The 20,258-nt window shown below is 45.6% G+C and overlaps 1 protein-coding gene across 4 annotated transcripts in view; it reads left to right on the forward strand.

Annotated features, from left to right (window-relative positions):
- Positions 1–20,258, forward strand: part of Msra (methionine sulfoxide reductase A) — a 317,918-nt gene that overhangs the window by 46,673 nt on the left and 250,987 nt on the right. The window lies entirely within an intron of this gene.

Below are 20,258 nucleotides of genomic sequence, written 5' to 3' on the forward strand. Positions count from 1 at the left end.
TTTAGAGCTTGCCTTGCTTATAGGTTTTTTTCTCTTTTAAACCCTAACAAAGTTGTCCTGAGCTTCTGTTGGAACCTGTTCTTAAATTTGTTTACTAATGAAACTAAGAAACCTGAGGGGACCCTAATTTTCCCCTCTATCATCTGGTAACTTTAGAAGGACCCCCAAAATGTGTCATATTTCCTGATACCTTTGTTTTTAACATCAAACACAATCAATGAATGTTTGATACTGGGATTCAGGCACTTCTTTTAATTGATAAAAAAATAATTAGGTTACTACAGCTTGATTAAAATTCAAAAGTCTGTAGTTAAGTAGGAGGGATCAGTAATTTTAAAATGCCAGACTTTGAGTACATACAGGTAAAGAAATCTAGAAATGAAAACCTAGTTGGTTTTTTTTTTTAAATCTTTATGGTATATGGATGTTTTTAAGTCCTACTAAACTTGGGATATTTTCCTTCGAGATTCTACAAGGTTGGCTTTTGTATTGGCCAGATGTGGATTTTTTTCACATGGGATTTTGTGCCACCTACTCAGGGCTCTGAAGGGGAGTTCCTCCTGAGCCACGGCATGCCACAGGCCTGCCTGTGGACCATGGTGTGCCTGGGGGAGAGGAGGAACCTGTGCTCCCTCTTGCCAGATGGCTCTCAGAGACCTTTAAAGTTTCTTCTTAAAATTCTAGCAGTACTAAACATTAACATATGTAGATTCAAGGTCAGATGACATGACTCTATATTCCATATTTTGACTGTCAGACTCAGACCACTCACGTTAGCCTGTTCTCCTGAGGTGGAACTTTAGAGAGGAAGGTTCAGGTTCCCCCACAGGGAAGGGGTACCATGCTACACCTGACTCCCCTCCGCCTGCAGTAAAGGTCTCTGTTGCTTGACTCTTCTTTCTCATGCCATTCAACCAACAAAAGCTCAGTACATGCTTATTACGCAACGGGCATGCAAGAGTGAGTGGCTCAAAGCTTGTTATGTTGATTATACTTTACACTGACTTTCTGCAGGCCTGGGGCTCAGGAAGATATCCTGTCTCCTTAGTAAACAAGATCTCTTGTGTATCACTGTGGTAACCAAGCTAATAGGCTAGCTGATCCTCAAGGTTCTGAACTTACCCTGTCTGTCTCAGATTTTGCTGGAGGAGTGCTGGGATTACAGATGCACAGATGCACAGTGCTGCATCTGGCTTTATATGGATTCTAGGGTTCCAAAGTTGAGTCCGTATGCTCATACATGGGAAGTGCTCTACCCACGCCAGGCATTGCCTCTTAACCAGCAACCTGATATAAGGTTTCTTTGGCTTCTCCCCTCTTCTGCTTTGATTTTTGTTACTATAATAAAACCAAATTGGCTTGGTGGAGGAAAGGATTTATTTGGCTTCCACTGTCCTGTCAGAGCCCATCACTGAGAGAAGTCAGTACAGGAACTCAAGTAAGCACTTAGAGGCAGGAACAGAGGCAGAGACAGCAGAGGAACTCTACTTACTGGTGAGGTTTCCATGGCCTTTTCAGCCTACTTTCTTCCATAACCTAGGCCCACATGCCTAGGATTGGCACCACCCTCAGTGGCCTGGCCATCATACAATTGACAATAAAGAAAACGTCACACAGACACAGGCATGCCCACAGGCATGCCAACCGAGGGAGACAATTCCTCCCCTGAGGTTTCCTCTTGCCAGCAACTCTGAGCTGTGTCAAGCTGATTACTGGAGCTAAGATAGTATCTGTCACAGGTCGCCTTGACATTACAGATCCTCTTCTCACAGTCTTTCCTGGAACACTATAGTGCTGTATCCTACAGGTAGAGATGTGCATAGATATGGGTCCTGTAATAAAAGTGATTTGGAAAATGTACTTGACCTTAAAAGCGAGAATTAAATACACGTACATCTCCTAGGGTTGTGAGAGAGTTGAATGATGTGTTGCATATATAAAATAAATGAGGTGAAGAAATGATTTGAAAAACAAGTTTACTTGGTTTATCATTGAGCCAGTGCTCATCTCCTCGTCTTGTCCCACAGCCTGTGTTTAGGCAGTTAACAGATGTGAAGATACAGGATCCAGCACGGAGAAGGGTTGCCAATAGCTAGCTCCTCAGCTATTGCCAATTAATAACTGCTGGTGGAGGGAGGGTCTGGTTCCTTTAAGGATGCATAAGCGAGAGGCCGCACAAGCTGGACTAGATGAGTTATAAAAAAGAAAGGACACAGTGTCAGGTAGGTATAGACTGGGAATGAGTTTGGGTGAAGTTGGGGAAGGAAGGTAAATATGATCAAAATGCATGATATGGTCTCACAGAATTAATAAAAAAATGAGAAACCAAATTTAAAAGTGAGAAAAGGAAAAAAAAAGATGCAGGACCCTGAGGAGAAAAGGGAAAAGTCAGTGCCAGGAAGCCTGAGATGAACACAGAACCAAATCCCTTCGGCTTGGATGGTACAGAGCAGAAAGGCAGAGGTGCTGCTAATGGCAGTGTTAAGCTTACCCTTCATCAAAACAAGACTTCAGTCCTCCATCCTAGGCACAGGAGGCTCAGAAAGCAAAGGACCAGGGACCTGCAGTCTAGGTAAGTAGCTGAGTCCATCTCCAGACTTCATCTACTGAGGTTCTTCTGTCTCTGGCTTACATGGAGTCAACATTCAGCCAACACTAGCTCCATACCCTGCATTTTCCTTTCTTCCCTCTAGCAATACAATATGCATATCTTTAACATATAACATGTAATATGTGGTGGTAATATGGATCTTAGACTGTGTGTGCTCCTACCCATCAAATATGCTGGCAGTATCGACAGCTCTTGAGACTGACAGGGGAGATGGGTGGGGGCAGGGCACACAAGATGTACTTCATATGATCACAATGGCTGAGCTCCATTGCTGGCATTATCAGGGGTGAGAATCATCCCCATCCATGTGCCCATCAGATTATTGCCCTGATGAAGGCTCAGGTAAGAAATCCTTACCATTCATGGTGCCGGGGAATGCTTCACCTTTGAGATCACTTGAGTTAGAAACTGTCTGAATTCCAACATAATAGGTAACTGCTGTTCAGAGCACATTGAGAGCCTGAACTCTGGCTGATGTATGACTCAATGGAAATAGGGACAGAATCTTGATCTCTACCACTAGATTCTTGATATGTTAAATCCAACCATATATATGAATAGTATTTCAGATTTGAGGGCGCCACAGGCACTGTTCTGCTTCTATCAGTGTGGGTAAAATAAGGGCTATTACTGTTTGGATTATTGCACCCTAGACCTTTCTTCACCAGGAAACTATGAGATAAAAATTGGGACAAAACATTTCACCAGAGAAATGTTAGCATCACTCCACACTCATATGGAACTGCACACACAAAGAGACTTCGGAGGGCTCTTTTGATATCACACCAGGAAGTGGGCAGCCCCAATAATAGCGTAGGACTGTGGCTCTCATGGTGCCTTTGAAGGCATACAAAGGCAATGACAATTCTAGTGATAGCTAAGATGTGTGTGTGTGTGTGTGTGTGTGTGTGTGTGTGTGTGTGTGTAGCAGCTGGAAAGGAAACTAGCATCCTTTGCAGAGTCCAGCACATTGTCTCTGTGGCTTTGAAGGCACATAGAAAACTAACGACACCTCAGAGGAATCGCCTTCTCGGGTTTTAGATGCCACAGATGCCAGAGATGCTAAAACCAGGATATAAAATCTTTCTTATAGGGCCTTTCAGAATCCTGCACATGCTTTTATTAGCAGGCTGAGCGTGGATATGGAAATGTTAATGGTCTGTGGAAGCAAGCTCAGCTTGTTTTTGCCAACTCCAGAACCATAAAAGTTAGTGGAAAGGACACAGGCTCTGGCTTCTTCCTTTGTCCCTTTGTTTCCTTATTTCCTTCCTGATGGACTATCTACCACAACCCTAGATACAGAGGTAAATCTGATATGGAGGCTTCTCTCCTGAAGCTGGCTTGCAGAAAAGGGGTCATATGCGTGTTCACATTCACCATGTAGCATGGTCACCATGTAGCATGGAAGGCCACCATGGCTTACACATGGCACCAAACCAGTGTAAATCTAGCTAGGGAAAAATGGCTTCCACCTGATGCAGACAGAGTAGGCCATACAGAGGAGATGAAGTAGCATTTAATTATTTTCACTTAGGCAGGATTTGGCCAGGTAGCAATTAGCTTGCAAAGAGAGAGATGATGACCACAAGGCAGGCACTTGGTGCTGGTAACAGAATGTTTGCAAATATCTAGGGCAGGAGTAATATGAAGTAGGGCCTGCCAAGTTTCTTGATGTATGTATACTTCTGACCTCCCAGAGAAAGAATTATTGGCTATTGATTAGTGGTCTGCAACTCCAGCATTCACACAGAGATTCTAGTCTGCATGCGTATGACCACTGCCTCAGAAGGTAGCAGAGACCCTGTTGTCCTCCTCTGCCTATGACGTATCAGCTGGCACCTAGTCCAGAGACTCCATTGCTGCATGTGCTTCTGACCTGGGGATACCACATTAGCCTTGCCTGAACAGAAGAGTCTTGGCCATGCCTTTTCCAAGAAGAATAAACCTTGCTTTCTTTCTTACGCAACTTGCAACATCTTGTGTATGCCATTTCCTTGTAACGGAAAAAGCAGTTATTCTAATTGAAAGCAATGGCTTCTTGGAGAACACATGACCAATGTTCATAAGCCTTTTGTGCATTTTTTTCTTTTTCTTGTAACAGCCCTGGAACTCACTTTGTAGACCAGCCTGGCCTCAGAAATCATCTGCCACTGCTTCCCGAGTGCTGGGATTAAAGGTGTGCACCTCCTCACCTGGCCTTTGCAATTTCTTAGTAAGGGTTTTGGTTTCTCAAAGGGAAAACCAGGGAAGATTGATACATATTGTTTCCTCTCAAGGTTTCACAGAGTAAAACTGCCCAATTTGCCAGTCAAATGCTCAAGGGTGATTGCCATTTTCCATTCCTGAGTGTGCTGTTCATTGATGTGACATGGGTCCTGATAATTCTGTGAACATGGAGTTGAGTCAGAGGAAGCAGAGTCTCCATTCACAAAACAAGCTTTGTAATGGTTACCTTTCTAATAGAAAAATACCTTATGGAAGGAAGGAAGGAAGGAAGGAAGAAATGAAGGAAGGGTTTATTCAGGCTCAAGGTTTGAGGGTGCAGTCCATCATGGAGGGAAAGTCACAGCAGCAGGAACGTGAAGCAGCAGGTCACATGTCCACAGTCAGGAAGCAGAGTAGTGGATGCTGGTGCTCAACTCACTCTCTGCTTTTCATTCAGTCCAGTACTCCAGCCTATGGAACAGTGTCGCCCATATTTAAGGTGGGTCTTTCCACTTTGACTAACCCAATCTGGAAGCTCCCTACAGATATGTTCAGAGGTTGTTTCCATAATGATTTGCAATTGAGATAGAAGATAAGTGGGTATTGACCCCATCAAGTTGACAAGACCAACTATCATATCACAAATCTGGACTCTCTGATGGCTTCTTTGCCATCATTGGTGCTAGATTCTTGCACAACTGCAGCCCCACCAGGCCATGGTTAGCTGTGTTTGTGGCATAGTCTTCTGTATCATCAGGGCCTGGTTATGGTGCCATCTGAGTGTGGGCTGCTATAGTTGGGTAAGGTAGTCCAGGAGGCTCAGATACAGGCATTTATTCCTTACAGCTATAGAGTTGTGACATCCAAGATACAGGCACTGGTGGATTCTGGTGAGAATTGCTTCCCAAGTTACAGATGGCCACTTCTCTGCTGAACTGATAGGAAAGAAGCTCCTGCAAAGACACTGATTCCATTATGAGGGCCTGCCCCTGGGACACATCACCCTCAAGAAATGTGCCTCTTAAGAATATCACTGCCTGAGCTTTTAGAAAAGAGAGTCTTCTGGCATCCACCCAAAAACAAAGAACTGTTTTTTCTCAGTTTTCCCAGCCATGTCTGAGACATGTAAGGCTTCTGTCCTAGTAACCTGACTTTGTAACATGAATGAACTTCCAGGACATGTAAAAAGCCCAACAGCAATCCTATATGATAGTTAATTGTAAGGAGTATGCCACCAAGCACAAAGTCTGTGATTCACTCACAATCTTAGTCACGGGGCAAACAGGTCACATCAGCAGCTTTTGGACTTCCAGCTTCATTTAGACTCTACATTCAGGGCTTTAGGGCCATTTACACACAGGCACTTGGGCTGGGAGGCTGAAAGTTTCTACAGCAGGCCAGGCCTGATAGATATTGTAATAGGGACCCAGCTTTTACTGAGTTCTATAGAGTACCTATATAAAAACCTACATTGCCCGACACTCAGCATTGAAAAGTCATTGGGTATAGATAAGTCTGTAAAGATGTCTCTGGTTCCTAGACCTGTGTTGTTGATGTGCGCTCCATCTCTACCCCACTTTGAACTCTTGGTCTTCTTGTGCTAGGCCTACTATATGTGCATCATCTCGCCTGCCAGATGGGAACCTTTTGAGCTGTGTTCTTAAGGACCATTAGTAAGGGTGGTTGGAAGCTGGGGATCCTTGATGATGGAGCATCAGCACTGTGCATTATGGTGTATTGAATCCTCATGACTTGAGAAAGAGGAGGTCCCTCCAGGGGTGCCCTGGCTCCCAGCTCTCTGATCAAGAATGTATTTGGATAAGATGATCTTGATTCTAGTCTCTCCTGAATGCTGTGATGTCAGGGCCATGGCGAAATCACAACTGAGTCTCAAGCATCTTCCTCTGACAAATGTAAGATCTACGAGCCTAGGTTCAAACTTGAACTCCACCACTTACCATCTGTGTAGCTCATCTCATCCCCTCTGAACCTGTCCACACCTGAGCTTCAGGAGCCCATATATGGAACAGTCACAGACATCACAGTGCTGGTGCTTGTCTTCAAGCTCAGTGGCTCAAGTGAAGGGCATAGAACTCAGTGGCTTATGTGAAGGGATGTGCAGGAGCATGGAGCATATGTGAAGGGATGTGCAGGAGCATGGAGCAAAGCCAGTTCTCACAGAGGTGATCCTCTGAGGTGGACTTTTACATGAATGCATGTTCTTGTCTATTCGCCTGCCTCTTCAGATCTGGCTTGGAATAACCTGTGTTGGAGTGTTCACACTTCCCTCTCTCTGCTCTGCGGTTGGGAGGGAGTGCCATGGAATTCCAGGTACACATTGATTGCTCTTATCAAGGAATCAAGAAAAGATTTGGCTCCCCACAGCCTGGGAGCCACCAGCTTGGTAAAGTCACATTTGGTATCAGCACTGCAGCTCTTGCTGGAGTCAGCAGACAGACTGCATACAGGGCTTCTCTGGTTAATACAGAGTGGGCATTTTAATTCTTATCTTTGTCATTGTTGCTAGTACAGTGCTAATGCAACCTGTTTGTGTGTCTGTCATCTCTCTCTATTTGGGGTGAATACCTTTCTTTTAATCTCCCTAGGAAAGTCAGGGGACAAGAACCCTTGGTCTATGGAGTTCATTGTCTTGCATGGGTGCTAGAGTGATTATTCTTGTGGTCCATGGCCGGAAGTCAGGGAACCACTGTGGCTGTACACTTTGTGTCTGAGCTCTTAAGCCTCACAGAGACTGAAGAAAGGCTCTGAGCATTTTAGAGAGACAGGAGTGGGATATTTGGGAGGACAAAGCCTCCTTTGATAGAACACTGCAGCTAACCAAAATGTCTAGTTAAAATATGTCTGCAAAGAGCCCTCTTGAATTCTTTGTTTAACGATGTCAATGTCATTACATGTTCTGTTCAAATTCTGTTTTACAAACAGTGCTCCAACTGTGGGCTTTCTAAGAAATCAACCCCATAGAACTCTTGCTGGAGTATTCTGTATCTGAGATAGGCTGAGAGAGTAGAGTTGGAGCCGTTGCCAAGGGAACCAACAGAGGAACTTAAATGAACAAATCTTGCAGTTGCATTTAAATTTTGTGTGACAGATGACCTCGGCTTTGCTTGAAGGTAGGAAGGAAAATGGAGTGGAAATTACAGCAGTCAAAGATGGACGAGATGGGTACCCTTGTTTTAGGGCCAGAAGCTTAGCTGTTGTGTTAGTGTTTCACTCTTTACATAGACAGCATATTTATATTGTCTCTTTGTCTTTTTTCTCTCTGTGTGTTACATATATATGCATGTATATATATATGCGTGCGTGTGTGTGCATGTGTGTGTGTGAGTGTGTGTGTGTGTGTGTGTGTGTGTGTGTGTGAAGGCTAGTGGTTGGCACTGAATGAATTCCTCAATTATGCTCCATCTTATTTTTGAGACAGTGTCTGTCACTAACCTGAAGCTTCATATAGCTGGGTAACAAGCCTTAGAGGTCCTACTGCCTCCTTCCCCCACTGCTAAGATTATAGCTGCTCCTGCTTGGTGTGGGTGCGGGCAATCAAACTCACACTTGTGTGGCAAGCATTTATATAGCAGGAGTGTGTCTCCAGTCCCTCTCTTTTCCTTTGTAAGAGCGTTAGGGACACTCTTCCCTAGTGTGACCAGCTGCCTAGCCCCTGGTCTCAGGGAAGTCGTCACCTCTTGCAGGGGAACCAAGGTACTGACTTCAGAGACGAGCCATGTGCTAAAGGGATACGTTTTTAATTATTGACACGTGGATGCTAAGGTGGCAAAAGAACTGCAGTGTTCTTGGGTAACCGTGCTATCAGTGCCAGTGCTGCTGGCCTCACCTGCTTTTTGTCTGTTTTTGTCTTTGTCTGTTATATTGGGCAAGGATTCCTCCCATGGTGTTAAAAACATTTGAAGTCATCTTGTCATAGGTGAAATTGGTGATCTCAGTTAGTTGTGTGTTGGGATGTGGTGCATGTTCCAGGTATTCTATTAAGTGTTTAATGTACATCACCACACTTGAGTTTATACTGCAGTGAGTTGGAAGTGTGCCATACACCACAGCTGAAATGATGTCAGTAGCCACAGTTTGTGAGTTTGTAGTCCCCTGTGCTGGGTAAACCTAGGCTGAATGGTATGAATTATCATTTGTGTGTGTGTGTGTGTCAGAAGAGCAGCATATCCACAATTTTACATGGCTCAGCCCAGCACACATCTGCTTATACCCACAGTTTTGATAGACATTGTTCTGGAAGTTCAGAGGCCTAAAATGAATATGTGGGATTTCCTCAGAAAGGCACCACCAACCATGCAGAAAGCTAAATCTTCAACTGCCTCATCTGATCATCAATAAGTGAGAAACCCAAGGATACTTAGAACATGCAGTGGTCATGCCAGGGTTTCATAGAAATAGGCTCTACTGGGGGGACATAGAAATAGGCTCTACTGGGGGGGGCGGTGTGTGTAGGATCACTGCATGGCAACTTCCAGAACATCATGTTTCACATTCCCCTGTTGGTTTCAGATTTTAGGACATCAAAGCAAACATGGCATGTGACATCTGTGACTTAGAGGAAAACAACACGTGGACGCCAGGCAGTAAAGAACTGCCGTGTGGGGGAGGATGATGGGCAGGGAATCCAACAGGCCGCTTGGGGGAAATGAGGTTTAGAGCTGGCTGGGTGCACTGGTGAGCTGTGCACAGCTCAGGCATGAAAGGCTACATGAAGGGTGGGCCTGGCTGCCATCTCGAGCCACTTATAATCTCTGTCCGTCCGTCCATCTGTCTGTCTGTCAGACAGACAGAAAGGCCTGCAGGTGTGCACATGGCAACTTGGCTCAGGAGCAGGCTGCTTCTTGCTTCCAGACCCCCCTGCAAAGGGGTCGTGTTTCCTTCCCTACCCTAACACAAGCTTTTATCCATCTCAACAAGTTTCAGAAAGTTGAGTCTTGGGAAGAAATGGTTCCAGTTTCAAGCCTATGCCCCCCTCCAACCCCCAGAATGGCTCTTGCATTCTACAGATTTGCTGACCCTGTGCTCGGCTGCCACCTCTACATACAAGAATAAGGTTCTGTTGGGTGCAGTGGGTAAAGCTTCCCACACAAGTGTGGGGGCCTGACTTAGAGCCCCAGAATGCATGTAAAGCCAGGGGTAGTAAGTAGAGTTTGTCTGTGATCCCAAAGATTGAGAGTTGAGGCAAGAGAATTTCAGGAGTCTTGCAGGTAGCTAGCCTGGTTTGTGCAGGGGTGAACAGCAAAAGACCCCATGTTCAACAAGGTGCAAGGTGAGTATTGACGTGCAAGCTTGTCCTCTGATCCTTACAAGTTCTCTGTGATACATGCACACTCACACATGGACATACACACACAAGATTAAAGGTTGTCTTCTCAGACCCTGAGTAAAACTGTCTGCATGACAAGTAGTCATGGCTCACACACATGATCTCCACAGGTGTGTGCTTTGTAACTTTTGAAAGCGCTGGAAACCAGGGAATTGTAAACTGCTTGTTATTTAAGTATAATTCTTCATACATTGTGGAAGCAGGCTGATGGAGTCCAGGGACCTGATCAGGTGCAGTGGGTACCTCTGGGAAGCCTTCTCTAGCTGATCCTGAGGTGGGCTGGATCCACACCTAGACTAGGGCTAACAGTAGACCTCTGTCCATGTGTGGCCACAGCTCTGTCTCTTGTCTTCATGATGTCTTTATTAAGATTAGAAAGTGTGCCCTGCTCCAGCCACTGCATTTCCCCCTGGTGCTGTCCACTGTGGTTCCTCAGCTCATCCATTCTATACGCTCAGAAAGAGCCCTTCATCCTATGAATGCACTGACCATAGGTTTCTATGGAATTCTATAGTAACCTTGATGTTGGCTGGAGACAAGGATTCCTATCTGCCTCAAATCCGTGGTGTCTGCTGAAGACTGTCCACGTTTGTCCTCGTTCTGGGCTGTTGACATCATCATTCTTGCTGCTTTCTTCCTTCTGACTCTGCCTTTCAGGAGAACCTTCCCACCTTTACTTCCCAGTTGTATTATTTCTCTTAATTCCCTGTAGGGCAGCATAGAAAGCAGTGGGTTTCTCCATGGTATTTTCATACAGCTATGTCATTGCATCTCATTCTGATTTTCCTTTCTTCCATGTCCCCTGCTCAACCTAAGTTCCCAGTGCAGTTTTAGAAACTGACCCCAGGATCTGTGCATTTAAAGGGGTTGTTTATGGGCTTGTTAAATTTCGACCTTTATAGTGTGCGCCATAGTTGGTGACCATCATCTGAAAGATCCTTTTGATGTTGAAAAGTTGCTACTTGGCTTCTTTTGCCGCAGAAAGGGCTGCCCCATATAGATCATTGAAATAGACATTTCCTATTATTCTGAACCTGCTTCTTCCTAAAGGGATTATGATATATCAAGGAATAGTTACATGGAAAAATTAATTTATGATTCATGCATGAACCCGTTAAAACAGCTCACCTAAGTTTAGTTGAAATCAGCCTCGTGTTGATTGAGCATAAACAGTTCAGGGTGCTTTTCTAGCCTCATCTACTGTGGGATACTCTGTTCCTCAGTGGAAGTCTGACTTGGAGTCTGTGTTAGTCAGCCGCCACTGTAACAAAATATTCAAGATGATTTGTGTATAGAGAAAAAGGTTTGCTTTCGTTCGTAGGTTTAGATGTTCTGGGGTATGATTGGGAAGACTCATTGCTTTTACCTTTGTTTTGGGGGAGGGGATGTGGGTGGTGATCTCAGGGAGCGTGTGGTAGAGCAGGGTTGTGGTGTCATGGCCAGGAAGTAGAACAGTAAGAGAAGGGGATTGGGCTTTCACATTCCCCAATGGCTAGAGGATGCCCCCACACTCTCAAGAGCACTACCATGGGATCTAAGCCTTTAACACATGGTTTTTGTGGGAAATTCAACATCCAAGCCATAACAAAACTGTACCAAGCTCATGGAAGCCCTGTGTGCTTATGGAGGAGATGTGAGGAACCCAGAGTGCATGGTGCAGCCAGCTCTGCTCTTTCCTTTCCTGAGGCAACTTCCTGCACAGAAGCTTAAAAACTGTTATGTGAATACCGGTGACTGTATGTGATAAAGGAAGGAAGCCTAAATTCCAGTGTTAAAAGGATGTGTTTATACATTTTATTCGAACCCAAAGGAAAAAAGGAGATAGCAAGGGCATCATTATCTCTTTTGTCCTCAGTTCTCATAAGAGGAAACAGTATCAAAGGGGTTAGGAACCTGGTGGGGGCCACACAGATGCTGTGCAAGGCAGCAGAGATTACCATGCAGTTCTCAATTTAAGGCTCATTCCTGGGGAGATAGGGTTGCATGTAGATAAAGCCCCAGCGGCTCAGAACTAGCCCAGTGTCTCCAAATGCTTTGCTGACTGATGGGAGGGAAGTGGGAGGCTGTCAGAAGGGAGTGCCGTGGGGATATACCACCGAGCAAGGGGACAGGGGAGACAGGGAAGATGGGGCTTCCTGGGGGCATCACTCGTGGTCTGAGCTGGTGTCAGTAAGGGGGCCAGGACTACCCTCTAGAGGGAACTTGAGTCACACAGGATGCTAGGAAGCATGTGGAGGGGGACAGAGGCTTTCCGCAGTGTCAGTGGTGAGAAGCCTGTGGCTTATGAGATATGCAGGGTGTTGTCCCTATACCTGAATGAGAAACCAGAAGGCTGCCTTTATGTCACCACTTCTCAAACATGTCACTCTCTTAGTGCCATTCTTTGATTTGATATAGAAGGTAATCTGAATATAACAATATAGTATGTTTCCCCATGGGGCTAAATTATGGCATTTTCATTTTGAATGCAATAAAAGGCTCTAAAAAAAGTCATACCCCTCCTGAATCATCCCTGGGAAGAGAGCACACTGATTTGTTTTTTTTTTGATTTTTTGTTTTTTTTTTTCATAACATCTGGAGAAAACTACTTACCAAAAAAAAAAAAAAAAAAAAAAAAAAAAACCGATCCAAACAATAACAAAACCCCAAAACAACAATAACAAAATCCCAAACCAACTCAAAACCCTATACCTGCCTTAGATCTGCATGGGGAGGGGAAGATGCCTGGAGAGAGGCCCAGAGTGAAGTGAACAGTAACAGAGTCCTGAGCAGCTGGCAGCGGCGGAGCTGACATGGCCAGGTGGATCATTTGTAGGCACACAGACAGACAGTGGGTGTTGTTTGTCTTGGGGGTAGCCCGTTGGTCCCCTTTGCTGCACGCGCGCACGCGCGCGTGTGGTGTGTGTGTGTGTGTGTGTATTCATGTGGCGGTCAAGGTCAGAGGATAACCTTTGCTGCTCCTAAATATCTCCATTTGCTTTGCTTGTTTGAGACAGAGTCATCAACCTAGAGCTTACCAGTTAGGCTAGATTACTTACCTGGTTAACCCTGGGGACCTCCCATCTCTTTCTCCCCAGCTCTAGGATCACAAGTGTATCCCCTAGGACACCTGGCTTCTTTAATGTGGGTTCTGGGTATTGAGGTCAGTTCCTCATGCTTGAAAGGAAAGGGCTTCACTGACTGAGCATCTCCTCTTCAGATACTCGGTCCTTCTGAGACCCAAGAGCCCATCATTTTAAAGAGTTTCATGATAGAAAGGATAATTTGAGTTCCTTGTATTTGAGTATAGTATATAGGATTGGGGGTGTGGCTTATGAATCTATCACTCTTGGCCCTGAGAATATTATGATGCTATTTGGGTCAGATTTGCCTATGTATTTAAGAAGTCCTAATTATGGAACTGAAGACATGGCTCAGTGGTTAAGAGAACTTGCTACTTTTTCAGAAGGCAAGAATTCGGTTCTCAGCAACAAGATAGATGCCTGTTTTCTGTAATTCTAGCAGCAGAGGATCCAGGGCCCTTATTTGGCCTCTGTGAGCTCTGTACTTGCATGCATCTACACACATACATAGACATACACATAAATAATAAAAATAAAAAAATACATTTAGCAAGTGAAATTCCCTGAATATAGAATGGTAAGACAATATTCTCCATACTTTTAATTTCCAAGGTAGCAGTCTTTAGTGTTGGTAGAACACCGGAGTTGATCAGTGTGTTTTTGGGCTACAATACACAAGGTGATTTTTGTCCCTGAAGATTGTGTATAAGACCCCCTGTTAATTTCATTGTTGTGTGTAGGGGAGGGTGCATTGCTCTTGTTGCCACTGAGGGCTCACTGTTGGGACACAAATGTCGCCAGAAGAAAAGCTCATAGACTTGCCGGAAAACTTAAGGCAATATAGGAGCCTTCTTGAATGGGGACTAAAAGAAGAGGGGAGACCATGTACCTTTATGCTCAGGTCTTACAGGGAGTGGGCAATTGTGACAAAGCATGGCTGGACAAAGAGGCATGTGTGGATAATAACACGCAGGGGATTTTGTAAAAGAAAGTGAGGGAATAAAAGAGTGAGGGAAGCTACCTCTTCAATAGAGGTCTAAGGACCTGCCCCAACTCTGTGTGTGCGTGTGTGCGTGCATACGTGTGTGTGGGTGCGCGTGTGCGCACGCGTGTGCGTGCGTGTGCGTGCGTGCGTGCGTGCGTGTGTGTGTGTGTGTGTGTGTGTGTGTGTGTGTTGAAGCCAGAGGCTAATGCCGAGTGTCTTCTGCAGCCCCTCTACATTTTACTTTTTTAGGCAGGGTCGCTAACTGAAACTGGAGCTAACCAATTGTACCAGACTATGAGTTCCAGGGATCCCTCTGCCTCTGCCTCCCAAGCTGGGGTTATAGATGCACATGTTTTTGTGCTCTTTCTATGTAAGCACCAAAGGTTGGTACTCAGGTCCTGATACTGTCACAGCAGGTACATTCCCCCACAGAATTATCAGCTCATATCCCCCATTTGCTTCTAGTGTCCCACTGTAATTCCTCAGCAACTGATACAGGATGTCAAGTAGGGTCCTTAAGTGCTGTGGAGTCTTTTTGTAGGCTACTTGATGAGACCTGTTTTTAAGGGTCACCTGTGAACTCAGTTATGGTGTTGGCCATAACCATTCAAACACGCTCTCTGCCAGCGTATAGTCTCCTATCCTCCTTTGAATATTATTTTGAGCAAATTCTTGGGAAAAAACCCCATTATTATAGAATCATACTCTTTTAAAAAGAAAATCCCAAGACAAAATGTAACAGCTTTGGGAAGAGAGAAGGTACCTTCCCAATCCCTTTCTGGCTCCTTATTTTACCCGTTTCATGGGATCTCTGCCTAACAGGACCAAATTTGACTCTCAGTTCCTGCACCCAAGGAGTTAAGCACCATTCTACTGAAAGGATGCTAGGGAAGGAAGCTCCCTTCCCGTTTTGTCTTCTCCTTCCAGGGGAGAGGGAACTGAGCCGAGCTTGATCGCTCACTGCGTGTGCTAAGCATGTGTGTTTGTCCCCCATTTTATGTGGGAGCCACTGAAGGGGGGACATGGAAAGGAAGGGGAGGCAGGCTAATGCCAGCTGAAGGCACAGCACTTGCATCTTAATTTTAAGAGCACACAAGAAAGCCAGACATTTTCAGCAAAGGGCCCTTCCTGGAGTAATCTGCCTGGTATGCCATCCCAGTTTGTTGTATAATTTCAGGCCTGTTGCCATGGTAACCTGCTTTGGTGCTACAGTGATTGTTAATCAGGATTTGTCCATATTCCCTCTTTCATCCCGAGCCTCTGTAGCCTTATGGATTAAATCACAGTTCTCATTGACAGTGGCATAGATCAAACATTATGGCCAGACATAAAATCCTGTCCACTCCCTGTCATTTCCTGTTACTACACATGGTGTGTACAAGCCAAAGCCCAAATTTACAAGGGAACCAGGGCTCCTCAGCCTTCCTCTGATGGCTGTTGCACAATCCAGCATGCCTGTGAGAGGACCACTGTAGTCTAAAATTGCCAATCTGACTGCAGATGTGACTCTAGGAGAGAAATTTCCATGTGCCCTAGAATCTCTTCTTGTGTCCTTTGTGAAAATACAAATGCCAGACCCCTAACTCTTGGAACACCCCATCTTCTCTCTTTCTGATAAACTTTTCTGAGTTTCTGTTTGCTGCTTTTCTGTATCCCTAGGGAAGGGAGGTCAGGGGCTAGCTACCCTAGAGCCAAGGTTACTCCATCGCTGGTCCTGGGATGCCCTTGGTGGAACTGCGCTTGCCATATTAGGTGAAGTTCTAGGCCTGGGAAGTTGGTGTCTCTACAGTATGGCAACTGCATCTAATGGGGCCACAGCCTTGCCATCTTTGGGAGAAGTAGCTTTAGAGGAAGGCCAAGCTGTGGCTGCACAGTATGATAGGTGATACACAGGGCTCCAGCTAGGATGCCGAGGCAATAATTGCTTTGTCAGGTATCAAGTCCTTGTCTGGCTCCACCCATTTCCCTTTGTGCTTCCTTGGCAAGTGTTGCAGCCTCTCTGAGCTTCAGCCTGAGGGAGGGTAATAGTGCTTTCTACCTCAGAGTCCTAGAGCCTGGCGTTTCTAAAGTGCCTTCCTAGCCGCTGGCATGGTGTGAGTATTGCATAGACAGGTGTTTATAAATAAAGGAAACAAGACACGGCATCACATGTACACATGTTGAAAATCGTCCAGATCAGATGATCCGAGTAGGAGAGAGGTTCAGAAACCAGCACTTCCCTCCCCTCCCCTTCCTGCTCCCAGCTCTCTCTCCTTGATCTCTGATATGTGCCCAGCCCCCAAGTATCATTCTGATTGGCTAAATTAATTCTGCAGTATCCTGCTGTGAATAATTATGTTGATCCAGTGTGTATTCTGATGCCTTTTTTCCCCCTTTGCCTAAATTATAATGTGACAATTGCCGCTCACAGCTGGCTCATCAGAGGTGGGCAGTTTGGGAATTGGCACATCTGAACACGCTTCTCTGTTAACTCTCTGTCTTGATTGCTTAAGACAAGACATATGTAAACCCCATGATTATTGCCTTTTTTTTTTTTGACTTTGCAAAGACTGCCTTCAAACATAAAGCTGCACGGTTTGTTTTGGGGGAGGGGGATATGTTGGAGTTCCCTTCCCCTCCCCCTTCCCCCTCCTCCCTGCTTTCCCTTTCAGACAATAAATAGCTGTCAGGCTTATGTCAAGGATGAAATTATAGGTGCACATGAGGCCTTGATTACATTGTTTTGGAGAGATTGCTATTAGCATACTGAAATGAAGTCTAATTTTTCACTGACAGAGCCGAGTCAAACTCAAGAGACAGTGGCAGGCAGACAGTGTGAGCAGAGAGCGGCCCAGAGGCAGGGGCACCTGTTCTCTATCTAGACTGGCATTTCTGTATTTAAAACAATCAACAGAAATAAAGTAGTTAATGGAAAGAATATCTCCATGTTAGGGAAAACCTAGTGATAAAGAATGGGGTGAGGGTTCAGGTTAGACAAGGTGTTGAGTGTGGTTTTTATGATCTTTCTTTCATTCCAAGGCAGTTCTTTAGATGGTGGAGATAGTGTAGGCTTGGACTGTAGTGTGAACTGCCTTATAAGTGCGTCCCTTCTGCCTGTCCTGGAACCCTAACGAGGGGCTATGATGGCATGAAGAAAGGACAGACACATAGACTCAGAGAAGCTGGTGTCAAGTGATGGTACACAGTCCAGTGGAGTAACACCCACTACCACTGCGGCCTTGAGTCTCAGAGTTCATTACGCACAGCGCAGGGAGTGCTCTACAGGCACTGCCTTTCCTTCCTCACATGCCTCTTGCTGATCTCACTCTGTCTAGTTTTGACTGTGCGGAGCACAGCAGTCTCAGGCTGTAAATGTCCAAAAGAGGAAGATGCAGTTGCTAGTTTTTGCATACACTAGTCACTCCCTCAAATTCAGACCCCTGAGGACATCTTTGCTGTTCCTAGGAGTCTGGTCCATATGGGGAGCAGCTTTGCCATTCCTGTGGTACTGACGCATTGGAGTCTTCAACATGGTCATCCCTCATTCAGTCAGGATTTCATCCATTCTCTTCCATGTTCACACCAAGTGCAGGGCACACACCACCTGGATATTGGCTTTTTATCTATTCTGAGAATGCAAACATGGGTCTGTTCACTTTCAAAGTCTTTCATTAAAAAAATAATTCCTTGCATGAGGTCTTCCTGGAATGTTTGAAGGAATGGTGTTTCATAGAATGGCTGTTGATAATTGCGTGTGTTATAACTGTTCTCTGCTCATGGTGTTGGAGGTTCAAAGGCCATGCACAGCCAGATGTGACTTGCACACCTGTAATCCCAGAACTTGGAGATAGAGACAGGAGGATTGGGGGTCGAAGCACTGCCCAGACTACATAAGATCTTACCTCCAAAATAGAACACCACACCCAAAATGTCTGTCTGTCTGTCTATCTATCTATCTATCTATCTGTCTATCTATCTATCTATCTATCTATCTATCTATCTATCTATCTATTTGCAAGTGTGTGTAGGTAGTGGGTTTTTTTGTTTGTTTTGAGAAAGGTTTCTCTGTGTAGCCCTGAGTGTCCTGGAACTTACTCTGTAGACCAGGCTGGCCTCAAACTCGCAGATCTACCTGCCTCTGCCTCCCAAGTGCTGGGATTAAAGGTGTACACCACTGCCTGGATGTAGGTAATGTTTTAATGTTTGTTATATTCTGAAAGATTAAGTAGCATTGCTTCATTATCATTAAAGGAAAAGTGGAGAATTAATCTGTAATAGCTAGAGAGTTTGCCAGTGGGAAAGCCTGTCTCAGAAGGAAATTCATAGCTAGATTATGGCATTGCTTATTTGAAGTATGAATGTTAAGCAAAATGTATAAGATGCCATGCCATGATCATGTCAAGTGAAAGTGAGGCTTGCAGCTAAGAAGTGTGTGGTAAGGACCCAAGGAGAGCAAATCTCAGTGAGTGAGACAGCATGACCCGACTGGAGTGAAGGACAGTTGGATTGGGGTGTTTGCCACTAGCAATGTGGAAACTGGGGAGTGAGGTAAGTGTGTGTGTGTGTGTGTGTGTGTGTGTGTGTGAGAGAGAGAGAGAGAGAGAGAGAGAGAGAGAGAGAGAGAGAGAGAGAAAGGAGAACTAGTTTGGGGTTAACTGGAGGGGGACACATTGCAAGTGCACCCCAGAGTGTGGGGAGCATGTCAAACATGGGAGTGGAATGAAGGCATCCCTGGCCAGGCAGAGCCCAGGAGCACCCAGAAGCCTGAGCGGGGAGGTGCTGAGATGCTCAACATGGTGATGCCTCTGAGTCACTGGAGAACTGTTAATTAAACGACTCCGGCTGGCAGTCCTTAGAGACAGAAAGTAGACTCGTGGCTGCCTGGGGCTGGGACCTGTGAGAGATGGAGAGTCATTGCTTGAGAGTATGGTGTTTCTCTGGGGGTGATAAAGACATTCTAAAATGGAACATGACGTGCATGTATTGTACAGCCCTGGGAGCAGCCTAAAACCACTGGGTCGTACTGTGAATGTGAATTATATCTCAATTAAGCTATTAAATTTTTTTTCTTTTTAAGGCTCACACTGCAGTCCTGTTTAAGGCAAACTGTCTGGGGAAGGCCTTGGTCTTTTGTGACAGGTTGTCAAGGTGACTGAGCCAGGCTTGGATTGTCACCTAGAGCCTAGAGACTGCAGTGGTGGAAGACATAGGCAAGCAGTGTGGTCCTTAGCCTAGACATTCTTGCTGGAAGATCTGTGTTTCTCTTGGAAAAGCAAAGCCACCAGAAGTTTGAAGTAGCAGTGGGGAGATGATTGCCTTCTGAGAACTTCCCACCAGCCTCACTTGTCATCTCAGGAAGGCAGAGGCTGGGTGATTGCAGGCTCCAGTTCAGTCTAGGCTGCAAAGAGAGACCGAACCCCAAATAAAAACAAAACCAGAACCCCAGAACTTTTTCACAGTATGTTGGAGGCCAGCAGGGCTTGTTTTGAGTCACCAGCAGAGAGACCAACTGTCCCTCAACTAGTACATGTGAGGGGAGAGACAGTGAGAAATAGATCTGGCTGGTGATCGGTACAGCCTGACATTGGTCTAGGGAAGAGTGGCTTCCCAGGGTGCACCCCTGGAGGGATGTGGAGTCAGTGCAGGGACCTGGCCTGTGTAGTTTGGCATCTGTGGGGTCCACGGGCACAACAGTCCACCCAGAAGAGGACATGTGTACCAGTAGAGAGGTGCCAGAGTGGTTTTGACCCCAACTAGAAAAGGGGCAGGAAACAGAGACCAGGGGTGTTCAAAATGACCAGGGGGAGCCCTTTTCTCCCTCACTCCCTCACTTGGCTCAGATGTCACCTGCTGTCTCACCTGGCCTCCCTATTTGCTCCCAGAGTGACTTTCCTGGAGTGAGTGGCCCTGCAGTGAGTGAATGAGTGGGTTAGTGTTGTTGTGACTTAAATCAGAGTGACACAACCTTCCCTTCTGATGGAAGCTGTTGGTCACCTAGTCCAAGCCTGATGTACAAAGAGAGAATGCCAAAAGGGTATAAAGCCCATGAGGCACAGGCTGGGGCCGTCT

The sequence above is a fragment of the Apodemus sylvaticus genome, chromosome 8 (genome assembly GCF_947179515.1).
Source record: "Apodemus sylvaticus chromosome 8, mApoSyl1.1, whole genome shotgun sequence".
Classification (NCBI taxonomy): domain Eukaryota; kingdom Metazoa; phylum Chordata; class Mammalia; order Rodentia; family Muridae; genus Apodemus; species Apodemus sylvaticus.